The following is a 20,802-nucleotide window of genomic DNA, read 5'->3' as shown; positions in this document are numbered from 1 at the left end:
ATTCATTTACCACCCAAACATTTTAAGCAGGGACTCTGCAAGGAAATTTACAAAGCCTAATAGTATAAAATAATTTTTGTACTGTGTTTAGAAAATGAATGAAAAAAGCCTCAGTTACTGGAATGCTACAAATTGTAAGAATAAGCCAATAGTATATTTAATAAGCTGCACTTATCTAAACATGGCAATGGAAATTGAAGGTCACACATACAACATGACAGTGTTTTGGAAAGTAATGACTTGAGAAAAAGGCTGAAATGTTGCAAGACAAAAATTAACATTAGTTCCACATACAGTGCAGTGCTCACAAGCAGTAAGGGAGTCCATGTATTTCCAACTCAAATTACAATGCTGTTGTTTCAGACTTCATCTTAAAACATTCACAGCTTGGATAGATGAACCCCCAGCCTTGGATAAATGCATGGTGCTTTATTTTTGAGCTCTCTTGCTTTATGCACACTGCCTAAAGTCGTTTATACCTGGACTTAAATTTAACTTCAACATTAATATATCTTGTGCTATTTTGTCCTGTCTTGTCTAATGTAATCAACAGCGTGGGTCTTTTATCATTGTCACTTTGTCTTCAGCATGCAGGAGCTGCTCAGCACACAGGCTTCTGGAAACTTGCTTATTGTGTATCACCTCTGACTCTAGTTTCTCATAAAGCAGAGAGGCAGTAAAAATTTGCAAAGTATTTTTTTATTTATATATTTATCACCAAAAAAAGTCAAAATCCCCATTGTATTCATACTGCAATTTCCACACTTTCTGTGATTTACAGATTGAGATAAGCTCAATGAATGACTCTTAAGAGAGGTAACTAACACAAACATTTCTGTTCATGTTGGATAATGATTCTATTGCTATATCAATCATCTATTGAAAGGTTATACCCAAATATTATGGCACACTGTCATCACCATAGAATATTAGAATAGAATCAGTTCCTTAGAATATGGACTAAAAAAAACACTAACAATGCATATCACATTTCAAAGTCACCACTTAAATATTTTGGGTGAAACCCTGAACCCACTTAAAGTCAACGGCAAAACCCCCACTGACAAGAAGTCAGATCCTGTCCTTTATTGCTGCCTATATCCATTTTTGTCAGCCATATGACAAATTATTAATAAAAGCACAGGATATCACTTAGTCTCAACAGAGATGGTAAGAACCAGAAAAGAAGCTTTACAAATACATTATACATGAATCAAGATGTTATCTTTCGAACAATTTGTTCAATGAGTTGGCATTCAACCAGATAGGGAGATGGTCAAATACTGCAAAAGACTATTCTTGAATAATTTATTGAATGAATAACAGCTACTTTGGGAGGATAATGTATTCTGTGAGTATATTTAGCAGTTTACAGCCAAAAGTGTTTTATCCAACATTAATTACTGTTGTTTTGTTTTAGGGAAGCACAGAAGCACTGTAAGGTTTTGTTTGTTTTGCTTTGATCTTCTATCACTACACAGTTGCCAACACTCGTGCTAGAGTACACAAATAACAACCACCTGACTTTTGTTAAATTTGGTTTCACATTGCTTCAGCATGTAGGATTTGTTAACTTTCATCTAGTGAATTCAAGTGACATTTTAACAGTCTGTGTATCACCTATTCAAGCAGTACGTTTTATGAGACTTAAAGAAAAAAACAAAACAAAACAAAACTAGGAAAAGGCCTTCAGCTTCCAAACAGCTTGAATTTATAAAATATTGCCACGTTCGTGGTTTCTTCAACAGCTGTCTATTAAGTCTATATTATGATTTTCTAGAAAGGTTGATAATTTTTTGAACTGCATTAGCTAATTTACATAAACAGCTGTTTTGCTCTATTTCCAAACCTAGGATAATTTTATTCTTGAAACAAAGGCATGGAAATAAGCTGTGTGCAGTTTTAAACACTGTTTCCTCCGTTTAGAGAAAGTTTAAACAAATATTCACATCTCTGAGTCAGTCTGTGCCATTGGTAGCTCCTTATTATTATGGTATCCATGCCCCTGAGATCTCCTCTCCACTGGACAAAGGAAAGAATGTTGTGATTCCCATAACTGAGATGTACCCCAACATATTCATTCCAGCCTTCTTCTTGATCCTCATTAAGTTAGCCTTGATGCACATAGCTTCTTGCACAATTTGCACATATTGTGCAAAGACTACTCTCAAAACACAAAGACTTCATCAAAACCATAAGGAAACTGCAGGGAAATGTGAAAACGAAAAAGAGGAGTCTATATGGTTTGTAGTTCTGGTGTTTTTAGAGTAATTTGTGTATAGCAGCAGGATAACCATGTGTAATGAGGTAGTGGCATAACTTGTGTCATATTTTATATATGCAATACTTTCCAGGCTGAGGGCATTCATCATATCCACTGGTCTCAGGCTGGGAATAAAATAATACAGCATGTGCCTAGTGAGGATCCTTATGGGTACATCAGCACTGGCCACAAAGAACACTGCATTTTAATGGAAGATAACGTGTGATTTGGAAATGTGACCTCTCACTAGAAAGTTTAGTCTGCTGAGGAGTGTCTCCACATCAGCAAGCCCACATGGAGGGCCAGTGTCAATCCCACAGGTGCTGTCCCTGTCCCACTTGAGTGTGAAACCATTTCCTCTGTGCTGGGGAGAGGGAAATACAGGAACTGCTGCCTTCCCTCTCTAGAAAGTTTCTTCATCCAGCTGTTCTCTAAATGAGGCACAGAATCTCAGCCCATCACTGCATCCCTACACCCTCCCTGCTGTGGAGGATGATCCATCTTCCCTCTGCTCCTGGCAGGCAAGTTGTGTTTTCAGCTGTGATGTTCAGCACCACTGGGCATCTCCAGCATGAGCCTGGGAGGGAGCAGAGGAAGAAAACCATCAGCTGAGACAGTGTCTCACTTCCTCTGCACTGCTCAGGTCAAATGAAGCTTGTGGCACAGCAAATAGACTCCTAGCTGCAGAGCTGGGCTGGATCTGGCAGTGCTACTCTGCAGCTCAAATTCTTTTTTGGGGCAAAAGTACCTGTTGTTTATTCACAGAATTGGTTCACCCTTTATTTATTTATTTTTTTAAACAATGATTTGTCTCCTCGTAATGAATTTGGGAAAAAAATCAAATTTATATTCCTCATAAAAATGCACTTAATGCATTATGATACTACTATTCAATACCTGTAAGCTTTAAAGCTTTTCAGTAATCTAACAGCAGACATCAATCATTATCTTTAATAACACAATTATTTTTGGTTTTTTAGAAACTTCTTGCAATACACAACTGACAGTAAGGAATTTTTTCACTTTAAATTTATTTTCAAATGTATTGGCCCAATACCTTCTCTTCAAATGGAATCTAAAGATTTCAAGTAGAAAATATTGTTCAGAGCTTTTTAGATATTTTAGAGTAACATTATTTTAAATGAGATCTTGGGAAATATTCATTATGATACAGTCTTCAATAATAGCAATTTATGGTCTTTTAATTTTCCTTACAGGCTCCTATCTCTTTCAATGTACTGATTAAATATAGAAGGTACTAAGTAGTTTGCAAAGTACTGTATTTTTAATGAAAATAATCTGGAATAGTCAAGTAGAAATAGTTTTGAACAGTCTTGAATTTTTAATGTAGAAAAAATAAAGGATGACAAGCTAAATGCCATTTTAAATAGTATTTTTGAGTTTTAACTCCCTTTGTCTTGGTCACTGGTTTCCCACTCTTGTTTCCAAGGCATACATTAAACTAGGATATTCTGATTTTTATCATTAAAAGGAGCATAAAGCATTAAATGTAACATGTTTCCATCACAATCCCCAGAATAAAAGTGTCTTTTTGAAAGAAATTAGAAAAAGAATTGATCTTAGAAAGATTATTTCTTGTTATAGCACATTTCTTTTGATAATACAGATCCATATATATTGATATAAAATAAGCTCTCTTTTGGTGAATAAATCAGCTGAAGTTACCCAAGAAAGAATAATTTAGAACAAAGATGGAAAAGTGATTAACTTTTTGTATTTTCACAGATAACTTGTTTATGAGCAAATCTAACCAAATAAAGAGCAAAGCCTCAGAAAGGGGAAAATTACAGAGAGATTGACTAGAGAGAGGCAAAATAATTGAAATCACCTTAAATGTAACTATTTTATTTAGTCCTTTGAGTTATATGTTCATCTCATGTTCACAAATATTCAGCCTAAATGATTTTGATATTTGACACAAGAAACCATTACAATCTTATTTTGCGAAAGAATTTGAAATAAATAACCTCAAAGCAATGCCTGTCAAATTTCCTTTCTCCCCCAAGCCTGAAGTGCCAATAATATTTTTATAAGTTGTAGAAGCAGTGATCTGCCCTATAGACAGAAAGGATGGAAGAATTTGAAAAGTTCCTCTTTTCTTGATGCTGAATTATTGCTTCTTGCTTCTTTACAGATGCTTATGGGATGAGAAAATATCTTGAGATAAAATGCAAGTTCTGAATTCAGATTGCTGATGGAAAAGGAGAGAGATTGGAGTAGTGCATTTCATAATGTAGAGATGACAGAACTCTTTAAAATATTTTTATATTAAGAGTGTTTATATTAGTAATAATTAGGATATGTAAATTATTATTTATATAATCATATAGGATTATTTACATTATTTATAAATATTCCTTTGGATACTTAATGTGTTCTGTAGTACATGAAACAAATGAGGGTTATATGGAATTCATGAAATAAGTGTCTTGTTTATCATGTTCCTAAAATTAGCACAAAGTTTAGGGTCATATATTTTTTTCTTATGTGACCCTGTGTTTCATGTACTACATAGCAAGCATAGGGAGTTTCACAACAGTGTTCTCCTCTTAAGACTTATCAAGAGTATTACCTGAACCATAAATCACAAATATATCAAATTAATTTTGCTATTTTCAGGGACAAAAAGAGATTTTCATTTTAATAACGGAAATAGATGGAAGAAGAAAAAAATAACAGAATCTGGTCATCAGAGTTTCTGATTAAACTTACCTTCTCTCTTGAGGTGGGACCCAACACCTCTCTCTTTCTGCTTTTATTAGTGGCTAGTCTGATCTGTGCAGGAATAAGAAAACTGCAGAACAAAGGAATTCATACTTTTCAATGCACTATTTTATAAAAGTTTTAAATCTAAGTATTATAAAGTGCTGACTTTTCAAACCTAGTTTTTGTTCTGCTAATCCAATATCAAATTCCTAGTTTACTTAAAGGCACCCTGATTTTAATCTTCATTACATGTTCAACAGCTTCATCTTACTAGTTAGTCTAGCAGACATGTTTTGTTAATGATCAATAAATTTTTTAGCTTGGAATCAACAATAGAAGAAAATATTTATTTATCAGCCTGCTACAGAAAGTACTTTTCAAGGGTTTTTTCTGTTAATATTGAAAAATAACACAAGTTAAAAAAAAATGGGAAAAGGAAGAAGAAAACCACAACACTCTATGATATCCCAATAATAACAGTAAGAGAACATTCTCTCTATTATAAGCAGAACTAATGACGTGCATTCCAGTTTATAAAAGTATCTTCAAGTGGTGCTTGCAAGTTTCTTTTATCAAAGATGCTGGTCAATACTTTATAGCTTCTCTGAGCTTATTTGTTCTGATCAAAGTATGGAATATAAAAGATTAAAGTCTTCTACTAATTACATGCCTGAAGGCACATTAACAACGTAAGTGTCAAAGCTCTGCCGAAAATTCATTTCACATTTTTAATAAAAACTGATAGCAAGGTTTTGAATGCATCTAACTGGAAAAAAGCAATTTTTGTTTCAGCAGCTTCTTTATGAGGAGAGTGTAGAAGACCTGAAACCTCACAAACACAAGGGTATAAGCAATTTGTGCTCTGAAAACCGAGTCCTAGAAATCTTCCTGTCAAACAACTCACAGTAAGTTTCTCCTTAATAGTTCTTGATGGTACAAAAAAGAACTTAGCACTGGAAATCAACACTAAATTTTTGATCAAAACCATCACTTTCAGAACTTCAAACAATCAAATATTCAAAATGCTTTATGGAACAAAACACAACTATTACAATTTGAAATTTGTAGATTTTTTTTCTCCCTTAAATCTCTCTCTTGGGTTTCTACGATATTCTTATTGATATATATACTCTCTCCTTCCAGAGCAGCCAGTAATTTCCTTTAACTGCCCTGAGTGAAAGCATAAAATAAAAGCATTTTACAAAGATCCTGAAAACCTATGCAGTGTAATAGGTTCCTGTGGAACATGGACACCTGAAGGTTAGCACACTGCAAAGATGCTTTGCCTTTTGCCACAGCTCTTCTTCATTGTGATTGCCTATCAACTTGTGCTGTGTTTTTAGGGAATTGGGATTGTTGGACTTTGCCTTCAATGGAAAGCAAGACTTGTGTCTCAAGCTCAGCCTTGCCAGGGATACCAGCTGCAATTTCCCTCTGAGCATGGATCAAAGAAGCAGCCAAGGTGTAAGCCATGATGTGATGTGATATTGCTTGTTGATCCAAGTGCACCACAGAAGGGGTCTATTCCTTCCATCACTTGCCAAAGACAATCCTGAGAAATTAAGCCATGTTAGAGAAGAGGTCACATAAAACTTGCTAAAATTTCCATTTAGCTCTCTCTGAACTACATTTGTAAATAATTAAATGACTGGAGTAAAGCTGACATTCTGAATCAGAAGTACAGTTCTTTTGGATACACAGTAAGGCAAGCCTTGATTTTCCTTGGTTATGAATATTTTAGCAGGTTTTTTCAGCAGTATTTGTTATCTGCATGTGAATGTATTACTCCCAAGTGACTTGAAGTAATTTGCTTCTTTGACTTTAAAGAGACTCTATTCTAAACATATTAATGTTAGTTTCAGTGGTAATTGTGTGACCTCTAAAGATGACAACTTATGAGAGACCTATGAAAATCATCAAGAACAATAATTTATAAGTTATGTTTTGTGTTCTTGTAATGGATGTCCAGGCAAGACCTTACAATTTCTCTTGTATCACACCGAAGTATAAACAGCTTAATTAATTTGCTCTGTGAACATTCCTGACAAAAGCAAGAAAATTAAAAAAAAATTAAAGACAGAAATAAAAAGCTAGCAAGTTGTGCAATTATGTTAACTACTTTCAATTCTGTGATGATTTTCTGACCCATCTGCCTCTGTAATGAATCTCAACAACAGTTTAACATTTTTTTAAAAGGATTTACTCTTTTGTTCTGGAGGGAAAATAAAACTATTTTCAATTGTCTCTGCATCTTTATTTCTGAGAGATAGAATAAGAGAATGCAGAAAAGCAGTATGAGAAACAGCAGATGTTTTCTTATTTAAGAGTTATGTACTAAAAATGTCCCTTAAGGGAATTGCCAGCTCTACCAGTTTTGTCAAGCACTGTCACAGAGCCAAAGTGCACCTCAACATGTCTAATCAGCCTGCAGCCTAGGAAACTGAGAAAATCACTTTACACTTTCCTTCCACAAATCTCCTCAGATGTGACAAAACAAAGGGGTGGGGGGGTACAGAGTGGTGGGGGTGGTAAAGCCACAAGAAAAAAAAAAATTATGACTTTGTCGTCACACACACATGCTTTTGCTTCAGATAGCTTAAGAAAATTTCTGAATAAATGCATTTCATATTGTAGAAGACCTTGAAAATGTCAAGCCTGATAAAACTTTTGAAACATAAAATTTTATAGAAGAAACCATTTTGTATCTTGCATGAAGAAAATTTCACACGCAACATCCCTTCCCGTGCAACAACCAGACGAGGAGCAGAGAGTCTGAAGACAGCATAGTTTCCCATTTGACTACAAAAGAAAACAAAATCTAGATTCTGCTGTGTAGCTAAAATGATAAATACCTGTCATGATGACCCAAGATGTTCCTGTGGCAGATATTTTGCCAGGAGTGTGTATCTAAATCACAGGTTAAAATAAACACATTAATAACAGTTCAGCTTTCTTGAGCATTGCCAGGAGGTTTATCATCAACCTTTTTCTTTTCCTGTTAGGTCAAACTGTGATATCAACACATATCATTCTACTTACTTCAAATGACAGAAGCTAAGAAAAGCAGCAAATAGAAGTTGAGGTATCCAGAATCCAGAATATGTGTTTTCTTTCATCTTATTACTTTTTGACATTAATGTGTTAATGAAGGAAGACAACATGAGGAAACAACAAGTAGACAGACTCATGGCATGAACCAAAGTTGGTTTTAATGAGGGGCTATAACTGAGGATCCCTGGTCAGGACAAGAAATAACATTGCCCTGTGCAATTATACATGATTTCTCAGGCAGGATAACTCCCCAACAGCACATTCTGCTCATGTCCCCATGCTGTGGTGTGATGTTCTGCAGCTTACTTTTTCAAGTTATCACAAAACATTTCACACTCACCAAGTTTTAAAGGCATATTTCCATAGGAGGTACACATTGTAGTGATACATGACTTTAGTAAGCCACAATTTCAGGTGGGTAAGTCACATTTTCCAAATGTTGTTGTAAATTCTTTGTGTTTGTACTGTAAACAACACGACATGAAAGTCAACATATCTGGTAATACTGTACAAAAGAGTTATTTGATCAGCTGATTAAGCAGTTGGAGTTTCTAATGCAGTTGTAGCCTAGAATATAATTATTGATTTATACAGCAAAACATATTTCACAAAATATTCTAGCCAGAATTAAATTTTATATGTAAAATAAACAGGGATAGAAAATATTTTGAGAATTTACAGTACTGTTGTATAAGACAACTGGATTTTAAATTCCACTCTGAGAAAACAGTTATCTGGTTTACCCATATATAATTCGAGCTATTCTGCTTAAAGAATTATTAATTTACACTTTGCAGAAAAACAGAGCATTTGCATAAGGCAACTAAGGGAGGGAAACTTGAGATATAATTCAAGCATTCAGAAAATCTTTAATTATGTAATATTTTGACTAAAAATTCTTGTCTTGGTGTGGGCTGAGATTTTAAATGCTTTTGATTTAGACACAGGTTCAGGAAGGAGATAATTCACTGAAAGAAACACTGTCAATTTTTTTGTCTTTCTGGTTCTAAATTCCTGGTTTCTGTAAAATGCAGGAAATACCAATTAAAATATATATTCTAGTAAATTTTAAAGGGACAAAGTTTAAATAATTTAGGGTTAGCATTCAAGTTTCCAATCTTCATTTCCATTTTAACTCTCAGTATTTTGAAGTCTTAATGAACCTCATAAAGTCTCTATCTTACAACTATAAAATGAAAAAAAATTAAATCCTTGTCTCTTTTTTTTTGTGGAGGTATCATGCTTGGGATAAAAAATCTGCTGACAATAACAACTCCATTAGGGTTTATTTGGGATAATAATTTTGCAACTAAAATGAGAAAAATAAAGACAGCACCTTAGCACTAATAACTCATAAGTTCAAGCTGCAGATTTCTCTGGCTATCCAAGCAAGTTTGGGGCAAAATATTAAGAGGCAAGCTTTGAATTATGCTCCACACCTGTGTGAGCTGCTGCACTGATATTTCTGCTAATTTGCATATTGCTAATGCTTTAGTTTCAGAACAAGAAGAGGAGTTTTTTATCAGTTATAACAATTATGTGCAGACTGCAAAAATAAAGAGTACTATGACTGAATAGATCCATTTACACATCCTAATTGTCCTGTTCTTCTTTTATTTAAAAAACTGATCATATAATTGCAGTTGGTTTTGGAATCACTGAAGTGAAATTACCACAGCAGCAGTTTGCAAAGGCCCTAAAACCAACAAAAAGGTTTTTCTGCACATATTAAAGCTCAAGGCGAGCAGTAGCAATAGCAATCATATCTGCAAATTATCTGTTCAATCATCCTGTCTATCTGGTTTGGAAAGAGCATCTCCATACAGAATCTTCCCTGGAGGTTCTGCCTGCCCTGTGTAATTTTAGACAAAATTAGACAAATTTTGAGTGTTATTTTGAACATGGGTCAATAGGACAAGGAGTCATCCCATTCAGCTGGCACTAGTTCATTAAGGCACATCAGCTGGGAAGGTATACAAAAACTATCTGTGTTTTAAACATTAGTAGCAGCACTATATTATTCAAATAAGAGAAAAGTGCTTAAAACCTGCCAGCTAAGTGGTTCACTGCAGCTATAAAATGCTGTGCAAGAACTCTCAGTATACTCTCAAACTGTTTATTTTAATTCAATTCCCCAGAAGATCCCTGGTGTCTGAATTTAAAAATTGCTCATGTTCTGTTGCATAGTTTGCCCTTTTCTTTAAAAAAATGGTGATGTAGAAACTGCAAACTCCTGGATGCCCAGGCTGTTACTGACTGCTGGCCATTCTGGCACCTTGTTTGAGATAAAATGATGCTACACAACCCAGGCTCAACTTCAAACTGAGTATATATCAAAAAAAAAAAAAAAAAAAAAGAAGGTACTTTTTAAGGTTGAACAGGGCAAAATGTGGATGACATGGTCCATCTGCCTTTCCCAAGCTGCTGCATCCTGAGCCTGGTTCACCCTCTGGTAGCAGGGAAAATTTAACCCTTTCCTATAGGTAGATACAGGCTGGGTCTGAAAATCTCATCAGTTCTTAATGCCCAGATTTGCCCATGTCTGAAAAGAGAATTTTTGGTAACATCTCTTTCAGATATTTTCAATGGCTCATTATGTCTCATCTGAGTGAGAGTTTCTTAAAAATTAATTATTTGCTACACAATAACCCATTCCTTGCTTTCCAAGGTAGATTTGGAACTAGCTTGGAAATAGTGGACAATGTAAAGGTGTTTCAAAAGAAGATTATTATAATTTTTGGCAATTTATCATTTTTTGCTGTTAATATCTAATGAGTGAAAATATGTGAGACACTCTTATTTCTGGAAATTATTGAAAGATAAGACTGCATATATCTTCTAATAGTTAATTGTCTTCTCACATATCACTGATCAAAATTTAATATAAAAATATCAGAATTTGAAGGGGTTTGTGTTTATAAAAGGAAACTATTTAAAATCAATTTTCCTATTCTATCAAAGGAGCTGCAGAACCAGCAGAACAGAGAGTTGAGTGGAGGTATGTCAGTCACCACAGCACTACAATCATTTTGTTGAAAGCTCTCAAAATCTTCAGCTGCTGGAACTTATAGATGATTGATGCAGATTGCTCTGGGTGCAGGCTCATGTTCCTCAGTGATTACAAAGATGAGGATGCTGAAAACAAAACTAAATTCCTGATTATTCCTTCACTTTTAGCTCCCTGAAAAATAACATTCTATGATGTTATTTTAAAGAGATCTCTGGAAAAAAAAATAAAGGAAAGGGTTGTGTGGGGAGTTGCAAGTAATTCTCAAGGGTGTTGCATCACTATAAGAGAAAATAATTTTACCTTGTAATCTTCATGAAAAATAGTTGGTTTTTAATAAAGCATAAACATTACTGTCATCTAGAAAACTTCTCTACACATATTTGTGTTATATAATTCTATATAATCAAGGGCCACATTACTGCTTGATAAACATCTACCTTAATAAACTACCTCAGTAAACATCTGTAGAAAGCAAAAAAAGTGGTAGAAATTCTTGAAAAATATTTCCACTTTTTTATGCTGTCATTTTTGAAGAATATGGAACATTTCTCTTCTTTCCTTTCTGTGTTGTACAAAAGTGACATAGCAAACTGACAGGTTTGGGAATGGGCTTCTTCCCTGTCTTGAATGTTCCCATAGGTATTCCCTGCCTTGGAAACCTTCAGAAAGGTCTTTGATAGCATCCTTTTGCCAGACTGTTTTAAAGTATCCTGTTCTGATTTAAAGAAAAAAAGAAGAAAAAAACCCTCAAGAGTTAAATGAAATTCTTCAGCTTGTTTCAGGAGAGGTTATGGCACTGCTTTGCATTACTGCTACAAGAGATTTTCACTCAGCTTGCAAATCCACTGACATTGTTCCTCAGGAAAGGAGTCAACCTTTACAGCCTCCATAAAAAGTTGGAGGAAACCAGACCCTTCAAAAGACAGCAGCAAACTCTGCTCAGTTCCTTTGAAGAATGAAGCTGCCCTGTGCTGGAAAGGGAGCTCTGGATGGGGGATCCTGTGGAGCCTGGTTCTTATCTTGCAGCCTAAGCCACAGATGTAGCTGTTGCTTTGTCCTTGACCCCAGTGCATCCTTTTGCTGCTCCCTGTCTCCAGGCAGTGAAACTTTGTGACTTGAGAGTTTTCTCAACCATTCTTCCATTAAGCCTTTGGATGGTGGTAGAAGAGCTAAAACACACACTTGACTTACCTTTTTTTTTTTTTTTCTTTTTGGATCCAAATTAAAGCCTAAAAAAATTGAGACTAACTGTTCTATCATAAAACTATTGTCCACCCTCCTGTGAGTCAGAATGCTTACCATTTTGAATTACAAGAATATTTGTACATGCCATGAGGCTCACACCAAGCAATACTCCTGAATCCTGCAATCTTTGTTCTTTCACACTTGGATTATTGCAGCTCTTTGGTTCTCTGCTGCAGGATCATGACATGACATTTTAACACACATAGTCAGCTTCTGGCATTTTAATTGGTTTAAAACTGTTGGTAGCATCTTTTACTGTATTAATTTATTGCTTCAGCGTTAGTCAACTGAAACCTTTGCCAGATGGCAACACAGCCCCTGAATACTGACGAGGAGAAGGAAAATATTTATATGATGCAAATGCTTGCTCATTCATTAAGTATTCATGAATTGTTTTTTAGAGCTTGTTTTAGGGGTTTTTTTCTCCCTTTTTCTTTCAGTTGCAATGCAAAAGGACCCTAAAGGTTCAAATTTGCATCTCATGGTGGCATAATTATTAATAATCTAGCTCTCTATTATCTCCCTAAAAAATAGGGAAAAATTATTTGAAAATTTAGCACTTTTATTTTTTACTTATGTTGGCTAGCAAAACAAGTTAAATATTCTGAAACTTACAGAAATGTTGTTGTGCCATTCCTTCCACAGTGCCAAAAGAGCAACAGGGAAGAATGAATAGAGATGACATTCTTGATTCACTTCTAAGCACAGCCTTGTCCACACAACTCTTTAATATCACCCCCCCAAAAACACAGGGAACACTAAAATTTGATGCTGAAGTATGTTCTCAGGAAATTTATTCCCTCCACTACTGACAGGTCCTTCTGGAAGTCACCTGCATCTAGCTCTGTTTCTAATCATAACACCATCTTTAATGTGCAGAAATCACTTGAGCTATCTGCCAAGCCCATGCATTTCTCTCAATTCTAGTAAGAGTCACAAGAGACAGGAAAGGAATTTGGGAGATGCTATGATTTACACTGATCACAGCTGAAATACCTTTGTTGGTCCCGTGATTTCCTGCTTTGATCATTAATTTTCTGGCTGTCTTACTAAAAAAATCAATTCCTTACTGTGTGATATATGACTTAAAAAAAAATTCTGAATTTAGACAAACTCTTGGCTCTGAAGATTTGAAAGACATGACATTTTGCTACAGCTATTTGCTAATGACAACGTGTCAGAGCTAAAATAGTTGGCAAAATGTACCTTTATTTTTCTGATCCTTGGTCTTGACTAAGACTCCTCAGAAAGCCCAACCCTATGAACTAAACTAATCACCTCCTGACTAGGAATCTCCCATCCTCTCTGGAACATGGCCTTTGGGTTTCCAACCTTTCATAGATTAAGAGTGGGATTGCACAGATCTGCCTCTAAATCTTGCCTGTCTCACCTGTCACTTACTGCATATATAGATTGTGCAGTAAGATTATAGATCTATAGTATAGATTGCTGTGCAATGCTCTCAGCTGACTGTTCTTGCCAGGACATTTCAAGCACATGGCTATTTTATGGTGTCAGTCCTTAAATCTGTCTACTCAAGTAATTTTTAAATAAACTAGATATAAAATAAACTTAAGTCATTAATTTAATACATGAATTTTGCACAGTCTTCATGGTGCAATAAGTCTAACCTCCTGTGCCACTGGGTTCTGGCCATCCTCTGGACATTCCTAGGCAGATCCTGGTTTTCACATCACAGGCTGGAATCTAAATAAAGCACACTGTGATCATGAGGATGCAGCCATCAGAGGCTGCTTCATGGTATCAATACCTTGGATCCAGGCTCTAACATTCAGTTTGTGCCAAAAGATGTGCCAATCAATGCCCAGTTCCAGAATCCCACTGCCATCAGCTCATTCTCTGTGAGTGCCACTGGAAAGCACTGTGAGATGCTGGGCTTTGCTCCTGTGCTCTCCTGCTGTGGCCTTTGCCTCATGGAGCACCAAAATCCTTTAAATCAGGCTCATTTGTGTTTTCTAATTATTTGTCTGAGAGGCTCTGGACAAACCAATCCTGGAATGATTTGACCATATTTTTACATTGCCAACTTTCTTTTGAATTACTTGCTCTAAGAATGTTCTTGCTCCAAACCCAAATCAGAGATCAAAGCTTTTTTTGGTTTCAACAGGTCCAGTAAAATATCATTATTTGTGGAGAAGTTGTCATAATTTGCTGAACTGCATCTTGTCACATAAAGAGACACTCAAAGGTGCATCTTATCTGGCACATCAGCAAATATTTGGGGTGGATACATTTCTGCTTCATCAGTTGCCACTTTTCTATCTAACTGGATATCCTATCTTCAATGTTGTTTTTTCCCAGCATGGAAGAGAACAGAAAGTTTTGTGTATTATGACAAGATGAAAGTATAAACACACATAAGATCACAGTAGAAAATTGTGGAAGTACAAATACTTTTACAGTTTTTCTGATAACTGGAAACAATTTGGGATTTTTTTAAACATCCAATGGAATAATAAAAAAAAATTAGCATTTAATTGCCACAGTAATGAGTAAAACTGCATTTATTATTAGTCAAGTATTTGGAAGATTTTGAAGTGCTGATTAAAAAGTCTAATTTGAATTTGAATTTTAATCACAATTTTTGAACTTTTCAAATTTCCCTGTCAAATGTTTGCATCCGGATAAATTAAAGAAAAAACATACTTCTCTGATTTGCATAGTTAATGAAAATTGCATAGCTTATTTTCAGTTATCTTCCTTCAAAATGCAAATAATAAAAAAAAAATTCTATTAATGTTTTTGGGGGAACATATAACACAAAAGTGTAAATTACTGTAAGTCTATAAACTAGGTTTAATCATATGAAGTAGGAATAGGGCAGGAAGTATCCTCCTATCTCTTATTTGCAGTAACTTATAGTACAAATATTACAGATATATCTCATTATATTATCTTATCAGGTTAAGTTCATGCCATGCTGAACAATATACAAGTTAATTTTCTAAATATCATGAAAACTCTTTGGAATGTATGGCTCTGTTTTATTTTTTCTGGTTCTAAGCCATTCATCAACCTAGCAACACATATCTCCTTAGCAGAATAATTTCTTCTGCAAGTATCCTCCAAATGAATTTTGGGGAAAACTTTGTCAGTTTGTTCTTCTAAGAATTAAAAAATGTATACAGCCTTTTTTTACAACATTCTTGATGTCTGCATCAGTTAATCTATTGAAGTAGATCTAAATCTAACATCGCTGGGAAAATTCTACAATAAATCTGATTAAATTTTCAAAAGTTTTTCCTCCTTATACTAATTGTAAATATATTTCCTCCAGAAAAGGGAACAAAATATCCAGACCTGATCAGGTGCCATTACTTATTTCCTTGAGATGACCATATTAAAATTTAATTTATTTTAGCTGTTTTCAGAGATTCTAGTGAAACTGACGATTCCACTTTTGAAAAACCTTAGGATATATTAGATTTGCACACAACAAATGCCAGACAATCCTTATGTGTTCTTGCAAGCAGAGTCTTAAAAATGCTGTGAGACAGATTTCAGGGTTGCAAAGCTAAAAGTATTTTTCTGAAAAAATATGAAATTAAATAAAATAAAAAATAATAGCTATGTAAAGGAAGATTTGATGTGTATAATCCATTACAGAAAAAGCAGTCACATGGTCAAATAACCCCACAAATCATAAAATGGGACCCTAAGGATGAATATTTAACAATGATGATATACTTTGAAATAGGTAATTCCTACTTATAATTTTTGACACTCATACTTCTTCCATGTAAGGTGGATTAACACAAATTAATTTTCACACTAATCTATCTATCACACTAGAATGTCTCATTAAGCTTTTCCAGCTTCAGACAATTTACACAACTTGCAAAAGCATTGACATAGTAATTATTTTTACTACTAAAATCCATTACTGGATTTTACAGTATAAGGTGCTAATATGGCAATTTCTCCTGCAGAAATTTATGACAAGCATTTAACCAAGAATCAAAATACTCACTAAAGAAATTGGGGTGAATTAAAATATTTTACCAATGAAAATTTAATTTGAGTGGAATACCCTGAACATAATTTCAAATGCATTTGTAAGGAGCAACTTTGTAGTGAGTGTTCACACAAAAATGTGAAGACAGTATAATTGTTTTGCACAAAATTGTAGCTTTTTTAACATCTTCATTGTAACCATCTAGCTGCAAGTCTTTTGCACTAAACAGAAAAATTTCTGATATATTAAATTCACTAAATTTAAATTATCATAATTTCTAGAAATTAAATATCACAGTTGTATTGGAATTAAAATGAATGTTATGCACAACTGTCATTTGAAGTCAATGAAGCATTATATTCTTGACTCTAGCTTTTCTACTGCTTCTCACTTCTCTTTCAAAATTCTGACACAAATTTAAAACAGAAACAAAACATCAGAACTTCTCATTGACATTAATTTGCTGCATAAGTCAATTAATTAATTTAACTCCAATTGGAGTTAAAATAACAATCTGAACCAAAAGAATAGAAAAGACAGGACACATGGAGATGATTAAGTCATTAACCCTCCTGGATAGAAAGAAAAAGCTAAATATTGATTTTAAAACATTGATGGCTTAGTTGGATGTTAGGTGTGAGGAAATTTGTCATATGTCAGAAAGCTAATATATCTGCTGAGTCTGTGATTTGTAATTTGTTAATCTTTTTTAGATTTATGACTTCAGAGTCAACTTCTGAAGGCAGTTTGTTGGTTTCCCTTCTGAGTCAGGACTAAGGGAGTGGAGGAGGAGTGGTTTGGTAAGTAAAGTTACTGATTACAAAATGTTTTTTTTTTCCTTTTACTTATCTTGAGTGTTTTCTTCTGCCTCATGGTGGAATGCTTTTGTCCACAGAATTTCTGGCACAGCATTTGGTTCTTTGGGTAAAGTGAATTTCATTGTTTTTTGGATGTAGTCTCTCTGTTCGAGATGTTTGCCATTTATTGCACTGTTATTGGAGATTAATTGATAATATTAAATTTGTTATTTTGGCAAGAACTCTTGCCATGTCAGAAAGCACAGATGACAGAAGACTAGAGAGTAGGAACAAATGTCTTAAGGTTAAGTCTTCTAGCACTGATTAAAAGAGCCTTATTATTTCCCATAAAGATTTTAATAAACGGGGATTATGACAATGACACCTATTTAATCAGTTTATCTCTCAAATATACCTCATGTACCTTATTATTTAACAGTTTGTAGCATATGATTTAGCTTAGTAAAAAGCCAAGCATTGAGATTTTTGAAAAATTTATTTAAGAATTTCTGGGATAGAATAGTAAACTAAAGGTTTAGCAGATTGGTATCTGGGGCAGAACTCTTTTCAGCTCTAGCCAGTCTCTGCATCCTTCAGATAAACTCCAAAAGTGTGTGTTGCTTTGTGTTGATACCCATTACATTTGTTTCCCACACCATTAAACACATCTATAAGACAATAAGCATATCATGGAAGAATTGCAACCTGCTATCATCTACACGAAAATAACTTTTTGATGGTTTTGGTGCATTTTCAGATTGCTGTCAACTTGAACAATATTATATAACAGCATGTGATTGCATTACTCTGAGAACAGAGTACAAGATATTTTCAGTTAAAAGAGGAAGAGAAATAAGTTTGGTGTAGCAAGGCACTTGTGCTTGCCATCAATAAAAGATATTGCTAAATTTAACACCTTGGAAAAGGGAGAGCAAAACCTGATATGTCAAGTCCTTCTTCACTAAAGACTGTTACAATCCTTAAAAGTATCTCAGAAAGAAAATAAGAAATGAGCACATTCAGAAAAGTTTTCCAGAGGACAATTATTTTCCCTCATCCTTCCCCCTGCTTCTTTTTTCTTCTTAGAAATAAAATATTATGCTGGGCAATTTTACTCAATTAAAGAAGGTATACAAGAGTTTGCAAATACATATTTGCTGGTAATAATGTAATGACACAGAATAAAAAAAGTCACCCAAATTTTTCTTGCTCTTCTTTTTTAAAGAGAAAGGAATGAATGACATGTTAAAGTAAGGAAATGAAATATACACTCTTTTTTCTGTCTTGTACTGGTTTCAACACTGAAACAGAGAAAACTAGACAACTTCCTTCAGACCAGAATTGTTCTCTAAAAAACAAGTTCTCCACTGCACAGAGAGAAATAAAGTAACACATTCCCAAAAAATTTCAATAGCAAAAACATTTGAAATAAGGTAATTTCACTGTACTGTATTTAAACTGGATAGAAGCATGTTTAGAATCCCCAGCTATGCTGCCTCTTGAGGCTGCAGCACACATTTCACTTCATCCCTTATACTGCTCTTGTACAGACTGACATTTTGCAGCAGAAGCTGATTGCAGAACTTTGTGGGACTTTATGAATGCTACACTATCCTCATGCAATCTCTTGGACAGCCTTGAACTGCTTAGAAGTTAGTGTGCTTAATTCTATTATTTTCTTTATCCATTTGGGAAATTATTTTAGTAGTTGGTCATTGTTTAGAGTGCTATGTAAACTTTACTCTCTCTCTAATCTGGTGCTGAGAGCCCACAGGGAGTATTTGTTTTATGGCTGTATTTGTATTTGCTAAAAAACAATACCTGGGAAAATACTTTTATATGATAAATATGGCACCTTCATCCATCATTTCCACGAGAGAAGAGATATAAATAAATCCTTTTAGAGATGGCATCCACAGACACTGCTTATCCATGTAAAAATGTGCACAGCCACTATCAGAATTTCTTCCAGTGCACCACATCTAATACAAATGCTCATTTCAACCATCACAAGCGTTTTTCTTCAAAACAGCGTAAAATCCGATGTGCTAAGAAACAAGTAGTGTAGTGAAAGCAAATGAACTGTTAAAATGCACAGACAATTATTGCTTCAGGCTAAAAGGGAGATCATTGGCCAGATACTTGAAGGGAAGCACACTTTATGATTATTCACTGCACACTTTGACTATTCAGATGTCTAAAGCTAACAATCTCTCAACCATGTTCAAATGGGGATCCAAGGTCTGCCTTTGCACAGGAAAGCAAGCAGGCAAAAAGATGAGCACCATCACCACACTTGTAATTTCTGCTGGCAATAAACAAATAAACCAACCAGCAAACACTTAATTTCACACTTTCACCTAATATCACTTTCATCTGTGTTTAATGTACAGTTGTGTTTAAGAATTCTTATCCCTGATCCAAATATGCTTCTCAAACAACTGACAGATAGAAATTTCTAATGCTAGACATAATTCTAAACAAAAACCTTGTGTCCAAATGCTTGTTCTAAACTTGTTAAATATGCACAGGAAGCTGTTTGCATCCAGTTCTAGGGTTATTCCTAAACACAAAATATAACTAAAACTTAAATACTTCATTTAGAAATACTTCATTCAGAAGAGCCACAGAATGCACAGAATGGAAAATATATCATGACTACAGTTAATTTCTGTAATGATTCACATTTATGGAGGGTGAGTGATTAACAAAAAATGTATATAAATAGATGGCATCTTTTAAAATTATCTCTGTGTATGTTATGCATGAGTTAAAATTTCTTAAATACAAACGCAGTTATGTCAAATGTTTTCATCAGTTGTTTATCAAAAGTATTTTGTATTACAAAAGAAGGGTATGGGAAGGAAAATTTACCATGGATCTGCCTAAAAATGGGCTCAATTTTAAAATCTACCTGATTCAGATTATATGTGAGTTTTTACTAAAGCCTTCAAGAGCATATAAATATTCTGAAACCTAGAAATCCAGGCTCTGAAATTCAGGGGTGTTTTGAAATTAATTAGATCAGCTGGAAATGAAAGGAGATGACTGGTAGCAATTAGCAGATATTTCTAGTAGCTCAAGACATAACAAGAATTGTACTTTCTAATTAACATTTTTCTTGGATTATTTCCCACCAGCACAGCTTTCTCATAAATCTGAAACCAATTTAAAAATGTCACTAATTTAAAAACATACTTTCATTACAATGACATCTTTACTATGAAAAATTACGATGAAAAATACTCATGTTCCTAGAGTGTCATTCACTATCTGTACAGAACACTAGGCCTTTATAACAAATTTATTTCTTCTGCTTCTCAAGTGCTCTTTGATTTTTGTTTTAGAAAGTTTGTCTAGAACTGTGTTATAGTGAAGAAACAAATCTAAATCTTATTATAGAGATACAGATTATACAAATTAGGTTTTGAAATATATTGTAACAACACACTATTGCATTCTGTGGAAACTGATTTTCTGTAATTCTTTGATCCTATTAGACGAAATTATTTTAGAAACTTACTTAGAGATATTCACACAGAGTTTTTCGCTGATAAATAGTTGGAATCTTTGGGGAGAAAAAGCCCAAACTGCACACAGGCCTCAAGAAGACAATTATTAAGGAAGTTTATTTTGATAAGATGTACCATTTTGGTGAGGCCTATTGTAAATGCTTTCTACATTCCCACTCTTTCTCCAATGTTTGTTGCTTTATTAAGCCACAAGAAGAGGT

Source organism: Erithacus rubecula (assembly GCF_903797595.1).
Source record: "Erithacus rubecula genome assembly, chromosome: 5".
In the NCBI taxonomy this organism is placed as follows: Eukaryota; Metazoa; Chordata; class Aves; order Passeriformes; family Muscicapidae; genus Erithacus; species Erithacus rubecula.
Note: the sequence above shows the minus strand (reverse complement) of the source record.